The sequence below is a fragment of the Pleurodeles waltl genome, chromosome 4_1 (assembly GCF_031143425.1).
Source record: "Pleurodeles waltl isolate 20211129_DDA chromosome 4_1, aPleWal1.hap1.20221129, whole genome shotgun sequence".
Taxonomy (NCBI): Eukaryota; Metazoa; Chordata; class Amphibia; order Caudata; family Salamandridae; genus Pleurodeles; species Pleurodeles waltl.
In genome coordinates, this window is record NC_090442.1 from 18,084,961 (window position 1) to 18,103,086 (window position 18,126).

The following is an 18,126-nucleotide window of genomic DNA, read 5'->3' on the forward strand; positions in this document are numbered from 1 at the left end:
CCCCACATTTGAGGGTTTGAGACAGCAAGCTGTCAAAGAAGAAACAGGGGATGTCAGTGGCAACCACAGGGTGTACTGGGAAAACAATCTCATGTATTCAGAAACAAGGTAACCCAAACCTGGTGCCACCTGAAGATTGGTCATCCCTCTGCAATACAGAGAGTCTTTGAAGACTTTGGCATATGACATTCCCCTTGCTGGACATCTAGGGCAAACTAAAACATGGGACCGACTGGTCCCTCACTTTCACTGGCCTCACATGTCAGAAGATACCAAGGAGTTATGTCGCTCCTGTGTTACTTGTCAAGCCAATGGCAAGACAGGTGTCACTCCAAAGGCCCCTTAATCCCACTGCCAGTGGGTGGGTTACCCTCTGAAAGGTATGGGTTGACATTGTTTGTGCCCTTGACCCTCCCACAGCTTCTCGAAACACATTCATACTGGTAGTGGTGGACCACCATGCCACCAGATATCCAGAAGCCATACCTCCTAGAACCACTACAGCTCCTGCAGTAGCCAAAGCCCTACTGGGAATCTTTTCCAGGGTGTGTTTCTCAGAAGAGGTTGTATAAGACAGACGTAGAAACTTCATGCCTGCATACTTGAAAGCAATGTGGAAAGAGTGTGATGTAACATACAAATTTACTGCTCCTTACCATCCCCAAACAAATGGGTTGGTTGAGCATGTTAATAAACCACTCAAAGGCATGATTATGGGGCACTCTCAAAAACTCAGGAGTAGATGGGATGTCCTCTTACCATGCCTTCTCTTTGCCTTCAGGGACGTACCCTAAAAAGGATTGGGCTACAGCCCCTTTGAACTCCTCTTTGGTCACCCTGTTAGGGGTCCATTACCTCTTGTCAAGGAGGGTTGGGAGTAACCCCTGAAGCCCCCTAAACAAGATATAGTGGACTATGTACTTGGCCTCAGATCAAGGATGGCTGAATATATGAAGAAGGGCAGTAAGAACCTCCAGGCAAGCCAAGAATTGCAAAAGCAATGGCATGACCAGAAGGCTGTCTTGACAGTGTACCAACCAGGGCAGAAAGTGTGGGTCCTGGAACCTGTGGCACCAAGAGTACTCCAAGACAAAAGACAAAGGGAGTAGACCTCACATCATAGTGGAGAAAAAGGGTGAGGCCACTCCAAGAAATCCTCTCAGAGTACTTCATGTGAACCGCCTAAAACCCTACTATGAGAGGGCTGACTTAAACCTGCTCATGGCCACTGGTGAGGGACAGGAAGAAGAGAGTGATCCTCTCCCTGACCTCTTTTCTAATTCTGCAGCTGATAGTTCAGTTAAGAGGGTGGTCTTAGCAGATTGCCTTTCTCAGTCTCAAAAGGAAGACTGCAGAAAATGTCTGGGACAGTTCTCAGAACTGTTTCCCTTACCCCTGGTCAAACCACATGGTGTGAACACACCATTGATATAGGGGACAGTCTGCCTGTCAAAAATATAATTTACAGGCAACCTGATCATGTAAGGAATTGCATCAAAGCAGAGGTGCAAAATATGCTTGACCTGGGAGTCATTGAGCACCCGGATAGCCCCTGGAAGAGAGATGAGGTTTTGTGTTGACTATAGGGGGCTCAATACAGTAACCAAGACAGATGCTTATCTAATCCCCAGGGCAGATGAGCTCATAGATACACTGGCATCTGCCAAGTATCTCAGCACTTTTGACCTTACTGCAGGCTATTGGCAGATTAAGTTGTTAGAAGATGCTAAACCTAAGACAGCATTTTCAACCAATGGAGGGCACTACCAATTCACAGTAATACCCTTTCGTCTGAAGAATACACCTGCCACATTTCAGAGGTTGGTGAATACAGACCTCCAAGGTCTGGAAGCCTTTAGTGCAGCATATCCAGATGACATAGCTGTCTGTAGCTCCACCTGGTCCACCTATGGAATGTTTTGGAGGCTCTGCAAAAAGCAGGCCATACTATCAAGACTTCAAAGTGCCAGATAGGGCAGGGGAAAGTGGTTAATCTGGAATACCTAATAGGTGGGGCACAGACTCAGCCACTACAAAAGAAAATTCAAACCATTTTGGATTAGACTCCCCCTACCACCCAGACCCAGGTCAGAGCCTTTCTAGGTCTCACTGGGTATTACAGGAGGTTCATTAAGAACTATGGCTCCATTGTTGCCCCTCTTAATGACCTCACCTTCAAGAAATTGCACAAGAAGGTATTATGGACAGCCAGCTGTCAAAATGCTTTTGAGGAACTTCAAATGGCTTTGTGCTCTGCATCTGTTTTAAAGAGCCTAAACTAAGAGGGCCAAGATCAACCAGTAGCTTTTATCAGCTGAAGGTTGACCCCCTGAGAAAGCATTGGTCAGCCATAGAGAGGGATGCCTTTGCTATGGTCTGGGTCATACCTCTTTGGTACTCACTTCATTGTTCAAACAGACCGCAAACCTCTCTTATGGCTTAAGCAGATGAAAGGAGAAAACCCAAATTCTTGAGGTGGTCCATTTCCCTACAGGGTATGGATTTTACAGTGGAACATAGACCTGGGAGTAACCACTCCAATGCAGATGGACTCTCCAGATATTTCCACTTAGACAAGGAAGACTCATCTTGGCAAGGTTAGCCTTCTTGTCCCTCGTTTTGGGGGTGGGGGTAGGAACGTACCCTGTTTCTTGGCATGGTTGGGAGGGAGGAGCAGCTGGGAGGTGGGAGCGGTGGCCGAATGGGGGCGCGAGGAGGGTGGGGCCAAAGGGATGCAGCGGGGGAAAAGAACAGCTTAGAAGAGCCAAAAACGGGCAGAAGGGGCGCAAAGGCACAAAGAAGGAAAAAAGGCTAAACAAGCACAGAAAATGGCACAAAGTAAGGGAAACAAAGGAAAAAAGCTAAACAAGCACAGAAAATGGCACAAAAACAAAGACAGATACAAAACAACACACAATACTTACAGAAACCCACTAGGCACCAGGGATGAAGCGCATGCGGGTGCCTGCAGGTGGTGGAGGGCTTCAAACTCGCGGCAGCAACGAGGGTCGCGTAGGAGGCACAGGCACAGTCTGGTGGAGCTGCGCAGCATGTGGAGCGAGCTCTGACCTTAAAAGCAGACCAGGGGTCACTCTAAGCACTGCGCAGCGGCCACCATTGAGAAGGGGAGGTGGGAGGGAGGACCAGCTTGGGGGCGGGAGTGGTGGGCAAATGGGGGCACGAGGGGGGGCCGCAGGGACACAGCGGTGGGAAAAGAACAGCTTAGAAGAGCTGAAAACGGACAGAAGGGGTGCAAAGGCACAAAGAATGAAAAAAGGCTAAACAAGCACAGAAAATGGCACAAAGCAAGGGAAACTAAGGAAAAAAGCTAAACAAGTCCAGAAAATGGCACAAAAACAAACACAGATACAAAACAACACACAAGACTTATGGAAACCCACTCGACACCAGGGATGAGGCGGAGGCAGGTGCCTGTGGGTGGTGGAGGGCCTCGAACTCGCGGCAGCAGCGAGGGCAGGGTACAGGGCACGGGCAAAGTGTGGTGGAGCTGCGCGGTGTGTGGAGCGAGCTCTGACCTTAAAAGCAGGTCAGGGGTCACCCAAGACAAGCATAGGATTTTCACTATGTATGTGTTCTTGGTATGGTACTGCCGGAGAGGACAGTACTACATGGGGAACGGTATTTGTTAGCATAGGCAGTGGTACTATTGAAGGTACTCATGTAAATACAAGAACATGGAGCTACTCCACAGATGATCTGAGCATGAAATTAACTGGTAATTCTTGCACTGTCACTTCAATACTTCTAAGTAGCATCCAGGGGAAAGTGGCATTTCTGGGGGTGCACCGCTGCTTGTCTGCTGTTCCCACAGAGCACAGCAAACATAAACTACCTGGAATTAGTTCAGATGTCAAGCAGCACAAATATCACATATCAAAGAATGGCTCAGAGGAGACAAGAATACAGTCTGGTGAACATTAGATCAAAATCTTACAAAAAGCCCCCTGGCAGAACTCAACATCAAAATCAACTGAGATGCCGTAACTTATACATTTCGTGAATCATTAGAATTACTTTAAACATCTGGGACCATTCGACTAGAATAAGGGATTTACCACCCGCCCTTCACCAATGACTCATGTTGTGGTTAGCACAGATTTTTCTCTGGCCCTCGAGAGGCAGTGCCTCTAAAACTTGAAAACCAGAGGATGCTATTGGCTCTGTGATTTCTACCACAATAGAGTAATCCAATCATTTTAGGACATTACAGCTGCCTCCTGTATTCTGGAGAAAGAAATATAGAATTACTAAAAACGTAAACATTGGGTCTCTCAGCTGTAAGTAAAAGAGGCAGCCATACGTCCACTCACAACCTTTCAGTGTTTCCTTCAAACTCTTGAACCAACAAACCCTCTAATTTCTAGGCTCTATACCCTACTCTACTTGAAGCCCCCAGATCTTGTAAACACTTACTAAGCCGGCTGGGAGAGAGACCTAGATATTCAACTAGTCCAGTGACACTCGGATGCTATAATCTTCCATTCCAATAATTTTGCACAACATACACAGGACAGTGAAATACTTTATAAAATTGTATAAATACGGCACTGGGCCCCAGTTAGATTACACTTGAGATCTTGCTAGAGACACTGTGGAAGCCCAGATACCATGTTGCATATCCTTTGTTCATGTGCCAAACTTGCAGATTTTTTAACATCAATACTATCAATTATAGGAAAAGTTAAGGGGATCAACTTTGACAGTTTCTGTCATTCTGGGGATTTCGATAGAGGGCACATATCCACTCCACTCCTGTAAGGGGAAGAGATTCTCTCAATTATTGTTGACTGCATGCAAACAGATTTCGGGTTATGGGGAAGAACCCTGGCCCCTACTGTGGAATTTTGGCTTCAGGGACCGTGACAGATGATAGCCAATTAAAAGGTGTGTATGACTGAAAAAATGAATCACCCAAATGAACAAAAATGTAGGACTTACTTCTATCGAGCCTGAACAGAGACAATAGAGGTCGAACATGCCCAAAGAGGTTTGGGTGTAGGACTCCTGGACATGGAAAGATACTATGGAGAGATGGGCAAAGTATACTCGGAAAAGGGACGCAAAACTTAAACAGAGTAAAGGGTCATCAACACTGACTGTGCACTGATACAGGAGACGACTCAAGTGGGGGGAGGGGGGTTTGTTTCTCCTTACTTTTAAGGTGGCATCACCACCTGACAAATTACATGCTAATAAAGACTGCACTGCGTGTGATTCCTCTGAAGAGTGAGCCAAGGGTTCAAGTTTAATAGCCGTTCAAGCCAGAGGCAAAGCGAGATTTAAACGCTCATTTACAGTATCAGTGGGTGAGAGTGCCATGCTGCTCAACTTTGAACATTCCCCCCAGATTATATACCTAGAATTATTTTAGAGTACAGAAATTTGAATGTACACATGCATGCGAAAATGTTAACAATATTGGACTGAATATAGTTTAGGAAAAATAGAAAATGACTTTAAATATTTCCAACTGTATTCTTTAGTTAAGCTTAGTACTTGTTCACAGTCCCAAAACCACCAAGAGCCCGTAGCTGTAAGTGGCAATGTTAGTTTGTGGCTTGCGCTGTAGGGCAGGGAGTATCTGAGGGTGGGGACTTAAAAGCGCTGCATACTCACTAAACGCCTGGGGGCTTCACGGCACGCATAGCTGAGACCAGTGCCCTCTTCCTTGCCTTCAGGAAGCTGACCTGTCAGTTCCCACAATAATATTGTTGGATTCAGCATTCTGAGTGCACGGTTACAATGTTGATTTGCTGCACTGGCATCTTGGAAGGTAATTCAATAACCACAAAATTGCTTTGTGGAAAGGTGGCTGCCCTCCAGGACAAGCGTCCTTTGGTCCATGTACACCTTGTCATGGCATGTAAAAGTGAAGGAATTCACACTATAGGGATCAGTGCTGCCGACTTAACTATGACATTTAAGGTTGCTGCCAAATCTCAGACACAGATTGATGAAGACAACTTGATGGCAATAGAGGCGACACTGAATGGAAAACTCTCCTGATGGCTTCCCTTCTAGGTGTGCGTAGACTTTCACCAAATATAATGTGGCCACAGTATCTACACCACGTGTGGGTGATACACATATAGGGGGTCATTCTGAGACCGCCAGAATACCGCTGCGCGGTCAGAAGACCGCCGCGGGTATTCTGGGTTTCCCGCTGGGCTGGCGGCCGACCGCCAGAAGGCCGCCCGCCAGCCCAGTGGGAAACACCCTTCCATGAGGATGCCGGCTCCGAATGGAGCCGGCGGAGTGGAAGGGGTGCGACGGGTGCAGTTGCACCCGTCGCGATTTTCAGTGTCTGCATGGCAGACACTGAAAATCTTTGTGGGGCCCTGTTATGGGGGCCCCTGCAGTGCCCATGCCATTGGCATGGGCACTGCAGGGGCCCCCAGGGGCCCCACGACACCCCATACCGCCATCCTGTTCCTGGCGGCCAAAACCGCCAGGAACAGGATGGCGGTATGGGGTTCGGAATCCCCATGGCGGTGCAGCAAGCTGCGCCGCCATGGAGGATTCCCCAGGGCAGCGGGAAACCGGCGGTACACCGCCGGTTTTCCGTTTCTGACCGCGGCTGTACCGCCGCGGTCAGAATGCCCATGGGAGCACCGCCAGCCTGTTGGCGGTGCTCCCGCGGTCGTTGGCCCTGGCGGATTTTACCGCCAGGGTCAGAATGACCCCCATAATGTGCCCATGGTATCTACACCACGTGTTGGTGACACACATATAATGTGCCCACGGTATCTACACCACGTGTGGGTGATAGACATATAATCTGCCCGCGGTATCTACACCACGTGGGGGGATACACATATAATGTGCCTACGGCCACGGTATCTACACCATGTGTGGGGGATACGCATATAATGTGCCCACGGTATCTACACCACGTGTGGGTGATACACATATAATGTGCCCGCGGTATCTACACCACGTGTGGGGGATACACATGTAATGTGCCCACGGTATCTACACCAAATGTGGGTGATGCACATATAGTGTGCCCGCAGAATCTACACCACGTGTGGGTGATACACATATAATGTGCCCGCGGTATCTACACCACGTGTGGGTGATACACATATAATGTGCCCACGTGTGGGTGATGCACATATAATGTGCCCACGGTATCCACACCACGTGTGGGTGATACACATATAATGTGCCCGCGGTATCTCCACCACGTGTGGGTGATACACACATAATGTGCCCACGGTATCTACACCACGTGTGGGTGATACACATATAATGTGCCCGCGGTATCTACACCACGTGTGGGTGATACACATATAATGTGCCCACGTGTGGGTGATGCACATATAATGTGATACACATATAATGTGCCCGCGGTATCTACACCACGTGTGGGTGATACACATATAATGTGCCCACGTGTGGGTGATACACATATAATGTGCCCACGGTATCCACACCACGTGTGGGTGATACACATATAATTTGCCCACGTGTGGGTGATACACATATAATGTGATACACATATAATTTGCCCGCGGTATCTACACCACGTGTAGGTGATACACATATAATGTGCCCATGTGTGGGTGATACACATATAATGTGCCCGCGGTATCTACACCACGTGTGGGTGATACACATATAATGTGCCCACGTGTGGGTGATGCACATATAATGTGCCCACGTGTGGGTGATACACATATAATGTGTCCACGGTATCCACACCACGTGTGGGTGATACACACACCCAATGACAAGGGCAGGTTGATTTAAGTAAAGCAGCTCTCCAAGGGTTGTGTTCTGCACATGGTGACATCAGTGCTCCGGTGTGAATGACACGGCAGCGATACTGGTGGCCATGGTTACTTACGGATGCCAAAGGAAACACGTGCAACCATGTAACACCTGTCAACAAGTGAAGAACGCTCCTGCTCCAAGACCAGCACCTGAAGCCCTCAGTGTCTCTTCCTCAGTCATGACGGCTGCTGTCAGCAGCCAATCAGGATCACCGTGGATCAGCCGATCTTTGCTGGACGATTCCTGCGGCGTAAGAGACTCTGTAATTCACTCTGTGCATCACAACAGCTTCTTTACTCAAAGCCTCGCTCGCCGGGCTGTTTCCATCATCCATGTTTAGCTGTGTGCTAACCCTGGCTTAGGACGTCCCCGGTAGACACGTCCCTGGTAGACACGCCATGCTGCTGATGCTACTGAAGGAACCGCGCAGCATCTCCGCAGTAAGATGCCCTGGGCTGGGATACAGAGTACAGTGTTTGTTACAAGCCGCAGCTGCTACAATTGTACACACAAACACACGGCATACAATACAGGACTCCCGTGACAGAGTGAGTGTCGCTTTTGTAAACACCCTTCATAGTGTCACAGGAAGCAGAGCAGGTGGGAGATTCCTCACACTCTGAGTAAAAAGCCGTGCAGTGCGCATGGTCTTTCTCTTTCTAAACACCCCGGCAGTGTAGTAAAAATGGTGCAGTGTGCAGACTTCCTGTGCGTTGCAAACACCCCTCGCAGTGTAGTAGACAGCAGCGCAGTGTACACAAGCGTCCGCTTTTTAAATCCCCTTCATAGTTTATTAAAAAGCAGTGCAGTCTGTCAGTGTGCAAAACAAAACAGGACAAAGTTGCACACTGTGTACATTTGCTCTGAAAAATACTACATGGGGTGTGGTAGAAAGCAGTGCAGTGTGCACAGGTTTCTCAGTGTACTATTTACAGTGTAGTAAAACGAAGTACAGTTTTCACATCATTTGTACTGCAGTAAAGTATGAATAGATAGTACAGTAAAAAGCACTGCACAGATCCCTCAGTGCAGTAACATGCCGTGCAGTGTGCACAGATTCTTCATAGTGCAATAAGATACAGTGCAGTGGGCACAGATTCTTCATGGTACAGTAAAATGCAGTGCACACAGATTCCTCATAGAGCAGTGGAATGCAGTGAGGTGCACATATTTCTAATAGTGCAGGAAGATGCAGTGTGGCATGCAGATTTCTCATTGTGTAGTAAGATACAATGCCAGGAGCACAGATTCCTCACAGTGCAGTAAGATGCAGTGCAGTGTGCACAGATTCCTCACTGTACAGAAAGATAAAGTGTAGGAATTACAGATTACTCAGTGCAGTAAGATGCAATGTGTATATATTTCTCACAGTGCATTGTGCACAGATGCCTCATAGTCAGTAGGAGGCAGTGCAGTGAGCACACTTTCCTCACAGTCCAGTAAGATGCTGTGTTCACAGATTTCTCATAGTGCAGTAAGATGCAGTGCGCACAGATTCTTCATAGTGCAGTAAGATACAGTGCAGTGGCACATGTACCTCAGTGCAGTAAGATGCAGTGCAGTGTGCACAGATTCCTCACTGTACAGAAAGATAAAGTGTAGCATGCACAGATTCCTCAGTGCAGTAAGATGCAGTGCAGTGTGCACAGATTCCTCACTGTACAGAAAGATAAAGTGTAGGAATTACAGATTACTCAGTGCAGTAAGATGCAATGTGTATATATGTCTCACAGTTCATTGTGCACAGATGCCTCATAGTGCAGTAGGCGGCAGTGCAGTGTGCACACTTTCCTCACAGTCCAGTAAGATGCTGTGTTCACAGATTTCTCATAATGCAGTAAGATTCACTGCGTACAGATTCCTCATAGTACAGTAGGATGCAGTGCAGTGGCACATGTACCTCAATGCAGTAAGATGCAGTGCAGTGTGCACAGATTCCTCACTGTACAGAAAGATAAAGTGTAGCATGCACAGATTCCTCAGTGCAGTAAGATGCAGTGTGTGTATATATGTCTCACAGTGCATTGTGCACAGATGCCTCATAGTGCAGTAGGAGGCAGTGCAGTGTGCACACTTTCCTCACAGTCCAGCAAGATGCTGTGTTCACAGATTTCTCATAGTGCAGTAAGATGCAGTGCGTACAGATTCCTAATAGTACAGTAAGGTGCAGTGCAGTGACACATGTACCTCAGTGCAGTAAAATGCAGTGCAGCATACAGTGATTTTTCATAGTGCCATAAGATACAGTGCAGTGTGCACAGACTACTCAATAGTTTAGAGTCGCCTTTTTCTTTATTCTCACATATGATTACACCTTCAAATATGTGCGTTCAGCATTTCTGCAGTACAAAAAACTATTTTGTTCAAGTAGACTAAAGTTTGCTGCATGCATCACAAGAATCTAGCCCGCGTATAGGGGACACATGACCCATGACTTTTAGTTTACTAAAAGCATTGCCATAAGAGTAGGAGTGTTTCTCAGTTTGTTTAAAAACTCACTTTTAATAAATATATTACTAAACCATGATGTGGTAGCAAACTGTCATCTGCACCCAGTAAATTTCCAAGAAATTTCCAAAAACCATCACATTAACTTGCAGCTTCACTGATAAAACTATATAGTGTATTAACAATCTGTAAAGTATTCTGGTATGTTTTCATCCTATTAAAATATCTTTTCATCACACAGAAATATAAAAATGGGCTTTCACAACTACTGAAATATATTTTGAAATGTTTGCACAGTTGAAAGTTTAAATGTTGTGCGTTAGGAAAAACCTAAAACCCTATATCCTTTTTTTTCCACTCTAAACAGCAGGTCACACAGTTCAACTTACAAAGTCCTGGAACGCTGCAGTCAGAAGGAAAATTCATTGTAAGACAAACTGGCTTTGACCTCTGTGCATGAACACAGAGCAAATGTGACATAAGAACAAGACTTAAAGACACTTTTTTTGTTCCTCCACTTTTCAACTGAACAGAACACCTGTTCTCTGTCAACTCTCCAGGAGCGGCGAGTAAGTCCTAAAAATAGCTTAACCTGATCAAATAAGACTCGCCATTGCGAGTGGTGGAGTAGATTTTACAAACTGAGACTCCAGAAGCTAGCAGTCTACTGTGTATATTAATATACGAAGTGAATCTCCGGAAGCTGTCAGTCTCCTGTTTATATAAATATACAAAGTGAATCCTCAGACGTTAGCAGTATACTGTTTATATAAATATACAAAGTGAATCTCCAGAAGCCGGCAGTCTGCTCTTTATATAAATATACAAAGTGAATCTCCGGAAGCAAGCAGTCTTCTGTTTATATAAGTATACAAAGTGAATCCTCAGACGTTAGCGGTCTCCTGTTTATATAAATATACAAAGTGAATCTCCGGAAGCTGTCAGTCTCCTGTTTATATAAATATACAAAGTGAATCTCCGGAAGCTGTCAGTCTCCTGTTTATATAAATATAGAAAGTGAATCTCCAGAAGCCGGCAGTCTACTGTTTATATAAATATAGAAAGTGAATCTCCAGAAGCCAGCAGTCTAGTGTTTATATAAATATACAAAGTGAATCCTCAGACGTTAGCAGTCTCCTGTTTATATAAATATACAAAGTGAATCTCCAGAAGCCTGCAGTCTACTGTTTACATAAATATATAAAGTGAATCTCCAGAAGCTGGCAGTCTCATGTTTATATAAATATACAAAGTGAGTCTCCAGAAGCAGGCAGTCTACTGCTTATATACATATACAAAGTGAATCTCCGGAAGCTGGCAGTCTACTGTTTATATAAATATATAAAGTGAATCTCCAGAAGCCGGCAGTCTAGTGTTTATATAAATATACAAAGTGAATCTCCGGAAGCCGGCAGTCTACTGTTTATATAAATATATAAAGTGAATCTCCAGAAGCCGGCAGTCTAGTGTTTATATAAATATACAAAGTGACTCTCTGGAAGCTAGCAGTCTAGTGTTTATATAAATATACAAAGTGACTCTCTGGAAGCTAGCAGTCTAGTGTTTATATAAATATAGAAAGTGAGTCTCCAGAAGCAGGCAGTCTACTGCTTATATAAATATACAAAGTGAATCTCCGGAAGCTGGCAGTCTACTGTTTATATAAATATACAAAGTGAATCTCCTGAAGCCGGCAGTCTAGTGTTTATATAAATATACAAAGTGAATTCTCAGAAGTTAGCAGTATACTGTTTATATAAATATACAAAGTGAATCTCCGGGAGCTGGCAGTCTAGTGTTTATATAAATATACAAAGTGAATCTCCAGAAGCCGGCAGTCTAGTGTTTATATAAATATACAAAGTGAATCTCCGGAAGCCGGCAGTCTACTGTTTATATAAATATATAAAGTGAATCTCCAGAAGCCGGCAGTCTAGTGTTTATATAAATATACAAAGTGAATCTCTGGAAGCTGGCAGTCTCCTGTCTATGTAAATATACATAATTAGTCTCCAGAAGATGGCAGTCTCCTGCTTATATAAATATATAAAGTTACTTTCCAGAAGCTGGAAGTCTGCTCTTTATATAAATATACAAAGTGAATCGCCAGAAGCTGGCTGTCTACTGTTTATATAAATATACATAGAGAATCTCCGGAAGCTGGCAGTCTCCTGTTTAAATAAATAAATATACAAAGTGAGTCTCCGGAAGCTACAATCTACTGTTTATATACATATACAAAGTGAATCTCTGGAAGTTAGCAGTCTAGTGCATATATAAATATACAAAGTGAATATCCGGAAGCTGGCAGTCTACTGTTTATATAAATATACAAAGTGAATCCTCAGAAGTTAGCAGTCTACTGTTTATATAAATATACAAAGTTAATCTCCAGAAGCCGGCAGTCTTCTGTTTATATAAATATACAAAGTGAATCTCCAGAAGCCTGCAGTCTACTGTTTACATAAATATATAAAGTGAATCCTCAGAAGCTAGCAGTGTCCTGTTTATATAAATATATAAAGTGAATCTCCGGAAACTGGCAGTCTACTGTTTATATAAATGTAGAAAGTGAATCTCCAGAAGCCAGCAGTCTACTGTTTATATAAATATATAAAGTGAATCTCCAGAAGCCGGCAGTCTACTGTTTACATAAATATATAAAGTGAATCTCCACAAGCTGGCAGTCTCCTGTTTATATAAATATAAAAAGTGAATCTCCAGAAGCCAGCAGTCTACTGTTTATATAAATATAAAAAGTGAATCTCCCATAGTTAGCAGTTTGGTAATAGGTAATTTGTGTTATAGAAAGACTGTCTTTCAGAACAAATCAATATCTAACAGATTATTCATGTCTTAACTTCTGTTCAGGTGTCACAGTAAAGAGCATCGCCAGGTGGAAAGATTACTTCTCCTGCAAAAGCCTCAAAGTGAAGTAAAGTAGAAAGGTGGCTGTCTTCTGTTAACATTACTTACTTTGTGAGTAAAATGCAGTGCAATGTGCAGAGATTCCCTCATTTAATTAAAACCCCTTCAGTGTCTGTAAAAACGGATTCAGTTCATAAATGTTTCCACAGTAAATGCCCCTCGTAGTGTGAGTAAAAAGCAGTGCACAGATATTCTCTACTCTAATCACTCCTTTTAATGTGAGTAAACATCGGTACACCTTACAGATCTGTAGGTACCTCTCAAAATGTAGTAATAAGCAGGGTTTTGCACACAGACATTCTCTTTTGTAAACACCCCTCACTATGTTGTAAAAAGGCAGTGCAGTGTGCCCGGTTTTCCTCCGTAAATGTCTCTGATAATGTGGTAAACAGCAATGCACTGTACACAGATTTCCTCCTGTTATGGCCCTCATAGTATAGTTAAACGCAGTGCAGTGAACAGATTCCTCAAAGAGCAGTAAGATGCAGTGCAGTGTACGCATTCCTCACAGTGCAGCAGGATGCAGTGCACAGATTCCTCTGTACAGTAAGATGCAGTGCACAGACTCATCATAGTGCAGTAAGATGCAGTGCTGTGCACAGATCCCTCAGTGCAGTGAGATGCAGTACACAGATCTCCTCTTTAACACAGCCCAGCTCAGCCCGGCTCCTGGCAGAGATTCCTCTCAGTGCAGTAAGATGCAGTGCACAGATTCCTCAGTGCAGTAAAGTGCAGTGCACAGATTCCTCACAACGCAGTAAAATGCAGTGCAATGTGTACAGATTCCTCACAGTGCATAAGATACATTGCAGTGCACAGATCCCCTCTTTAACACAAATGATGACACAAACACCCCCAGGGCCGGAAGGAAAGCCCCCCAGAGGTCCCCGGATAGAAGAGCCCAGCTCAGCCCGGCTCCTGGCAGAGATTTCCTCACAGTGCAGTAAGATGCAGTGTACAGATTCCTCACAGTGGAGTAAGGTGCAGTGCAGTGTGCACAGATCCGTCAGTGCAGTAAGATGCAGTGCACAGATTCCTCACAGTGCACTACACAGATCCCTCAGTGCAGTAAGATGCAGTGCACAGATCCCTCAGTGCAGTAAGATGCAGTGCACAGACCCCTAATAGTGCAGTAAGATGCAGTGCACAAATTCCTCACAGTGCAGTAAGATGCAGTGCAGTGTGTACAGATTCCTCACAGTGCAGTGAGATGCAGTGCACAGATCCTTCAGTGCAGTAAGATGCAGTGCACAGATTCCTCACAGTACAATAAGATGCAGTGCACATATTCCTCACAGTGCAGTAAGGTGCAGTGCAGTGCACAGATTCTTCACAGTGCAGTAAGGTGCAGTGCACAGACCCCTCAGTGCAGTAAAATGCAGTGCACAGATTCATCAGTGCAGTAAGATGCAGTGCACAGATTCCTCACGGTGAAGTAAGATGCAGTGCAGCGTACACAGATTCCTAATAGTGCAGTAAGATGCAGTGCACAGAATTCTCATAGTGCAGTAAGAGGCAGTACTGTGCACAGATTCCTCTCAGTGTGGTAAGATGCAGTGTACGGATCCCTCAGTGCAGTAAGCTGCAGTGCACAGATTCCACACAGTGCAGTAAGATGCAGTGCACAGATTCCTCACAGTGCATCATGATACAGTGCAGTGCACAGATCTCCTCTTTAACACAAACGATGACCACAAACACCCCCAGGCCCGGAAGGAAAGCCCCCCCAGGCCCCTGGATAGAAGAGCCCAGCTCAGCCCAGCTCCTGGCAGAGATTTCTCACAGTGCAGTAAGATGCAGTGCACAGATTCCTCACAGTGCAGTAAGATGCAGTGCACGGATCCCTCAGTGCAGTAAGATGCAGTGCAGTGCACAGGTCCCTCACAGTGCAGTAAGATGCAGTGCAGTGCAGTGCACAGATTCCTCACAGTACATTAAGATGCAGTGCACAGATTCCACACAGAGCAGTAAGATGCAGTGCACAGATCCCTCAGTGCAGTAAGATGCAGTGCACAGATCACCTCTTTAACACAAATGATGACCACAAACACCCCCAGGGCCGGAAGGAAAGCCCCCCAGAGGTCCCCGGATAGAAGAGCCCAGCTCAGCCCGGCTCCTGGCAGAGATTCCTCACAGTGCAGTAAGATGCAGTGCAGTGCAGAGATTTCTCACAGTGCAGTAAGATGCAGTGCACAGATTCCTCACAGTGCAGTAAGATGCAGTGCACAGATTCCTCAGTGCAGTAAGATGCAGTGCAGTGCACAGATTCCTCACAGTGCAGTAAGGTGCAGTGCAGTGCACAGATCCCCTCTGTAACACAAATGATGGTCACAAACACCCCCAGGGTGGGAAGGAAAGCCCCCCAGAGGTCCCCGGATAGAAGAGCCCAGCTCAGCCGGCTCCTGGCAGAGATTTCCTCCAGGATTATTCAGTCTATTTCTACAAACACAGCAGAAGGTGCTGACAATCTCCTACCTGAGCAGAAACCTGTGCAGACATTTCCAGGCTCTCTCCTCCTCCTGGGGGGTGGGGGGGGGCAGGTGCAGATTTGGGGTCTGGGGGGGGTCTGTGAGGGTCTGAAGATGAAGATAACTGCACAGACAGACAGTGGTCCTTCCTTCTCTGCAGCAGGCCGGACACAGAGGGAGAGGCCGGAAGTGACGTCAGCACCCGCTGCTGGTGCTGTCTCTGCCGCCGCTGACCCGGAAGAGGAAACCCTTCTCCCTTTCATACAATGTGCTCAGTGGATTTCATCAGCAGGCGAGGAGCGCCCTCCGGTGGCCGCTGACGGAACCGCCGCCTCCAGGCTCCTGCAGGGAGTTGGAAATGTCTCCTTGTGTTTTATTAAATATATGAAAATCTAGCAGCTGCTGCATTTAAACTGGAAAGAGTCTTTCTGATGTTCCTGTTTATGGGGGTAATTCTTTAATAGGGATGAGGATCCTCAAACAATATTGCAAATCCTTTACCCCAAATTAAGTTTTCCATTTCTCTGCTGCTTTGTTGCCTCCTCCCTCCCTTCAAGGGTTCGCTCTTGAAACAAAGAAAGAAGTAGATTGTACTCACACATGGGACAGAACCATCAGGTTTGACCCACACAGGGATTTCTCTCTCAGCGGATGGTGTCGTGAACATGAGTGAGCGGTGCCGGGTCTGAAGGACGGAGGGGGTATTTCACCACTAGAAACTGTTGGACTCCTTCATACATTCACCACCTTTGGCCATGTTTTGAGATTTTTCAAAGGCCCGGACATGATTCTTCAATAAGGCTTTCTATAAAATTGTTTGTTTTCATTTTTAACATTGTTTACTTTAACTATGAGTCATGGATCATAAAGGCAGCTCTTGAACACATTTTACGGTGATTTCTGCTTATATTTTTAGTGTGCAGCCACATAGCAGCTAAGTTTTCATTATGCTTACGTGGGACATTCCCATTATTTCAATGTTTCAATGAGTTACATTTGATTGCCACATGTGAGTCTCTGAGCGATACTCTCAGCCCTGCCAAGTACCACGCATCAGGAGTGAGACTAACGCATTTTCATATGGTGGTCCGCATCACTCATTAATTATGCATTTTAACACTTTGCCCACTGCAGGCTGTGTCAGGGTGAAGCAGGGTGACCATGGCCATCGGAGCTGCATTTAATTACAATAGCGCAGTATCTGAATGCTCAGTGAGGGGCAGCCATGCAGTGACGGGGCTGCACAGTCAGTTCCTTGCGCCAGGGACGACAGGAGCATTGTGAGCCTTGGAGTCGCCCACGGACCAGTCTGCTCTGTCATCATGCCCACGCCGGTCTCCGAAGAAGGTGCTTCCAGTTCCAGCCCACTGCGCCCCACCTCCGCACAGCAACCAGCTTACCAACCAAAGGGGGGCTGAGAATGGGGTGATAGGGACTAACACAAAAGGAGCTTTGGGGGCCAGAGGTGAGGCCTGATCTGTCATCGCACCCACCACAGCGGGCTTCTGAAGACGGTGCGGCCTGGTGCCGGAGTTAATTACTGGACAAGATGGATGGTGTTTGACCTCGACCTGTGCCGCTGCCCAGCCTCGTGCCATGTGTGGGTCCTCTGGGGTTGAGTGCAGTCATAGGCCAGCATAACTCTGAGAGCAGGTGCCACACCACTATATAAGCTCTTCTCACCAATGTCACTACTCATGAGAATTTATTCCAGCAGCTCTCTGCAGCCAGGGAGCATGACAGACTCACAGAGTCAGAGACACTTCAGCGACCCATCAGCAGCAGGCTTTAATTTTCCAGCAGCATCACTGTGACTCAGAGACAGGCTTGTTAAGGGCCAAAACTTAACGCTGCTGCATATAAAAGTTCCTGATAAGGTCAGAGTTTGTCCACTGGCATTTTAGATTTGCCATAGTTTACTAGTGCAAAGGGTTATCTCTCTGCTGCAAAGAATGTGAACCATGTTGCATATTCTCAAAACTGTATTTTATGAAGTCGGATACCTGCGAGTTACTTTTCTCAGAAGAGATCTTTTTCATGGCACCTGAGAGCTGAGGGATGGAGGGTACTTTGTATAACTAACATGGGTCAAAAACACCTGGCAGTGGGGCTGAATTCCTTGTGTGCCCAGCAGTTATCAGGCAACAATAGAGATGTCAAGATAACTCTGGTGAACAATATTCCTGCTAGAGCAAGATCAGCATTTAGTTTAGTGGCAGTTTTCACTCATCATAAAGTTGCGCAGAGGGTTAATATGCCTGCTGCAAAGAACATGAACCCCTCATATTCTCAGAACTGTATTTTATGAGGATAGCTGTGAGATGCTGCTTTTCTCACAGAAATCCTTTTGTTATTTGTGGAACTTCTGCCCCACTGCACTTGGTGCTGAGCTGAGGTGGTGGAGGATGCTTAATAACATGGGTTTAAACCCACATGATAGTGATGCAGAAATCCTTGTGTGCCCAGGACTTTTCAGGCAACAATA

General features: G+C 45.8%; 1 protein-coding gene across 1 annotated transcript in view; it reads right to left on the reverse strand.

Moving 5' to 3' along the window:
* LOC138287257 (zinc finger protein 436-like) overlaps positions 1 to 15,750 on the reverse strand; it is a 40,205-nt gene extending 24,455 nt beyond the window's left edge. Inside the window, exon 1 of the mRNA XM_069227618.1 lies at positions 15,649 to 15,750. The gene's annotated coding sequence lies outside the window, so the exon portion shown is untranslated. The remainder of the gene's footprint in view (positions 1 to 15,648) is intronic.
* Between the last annotated feature and the right edge of the window lie 2,376 nt (positions 15,751 to 18,126).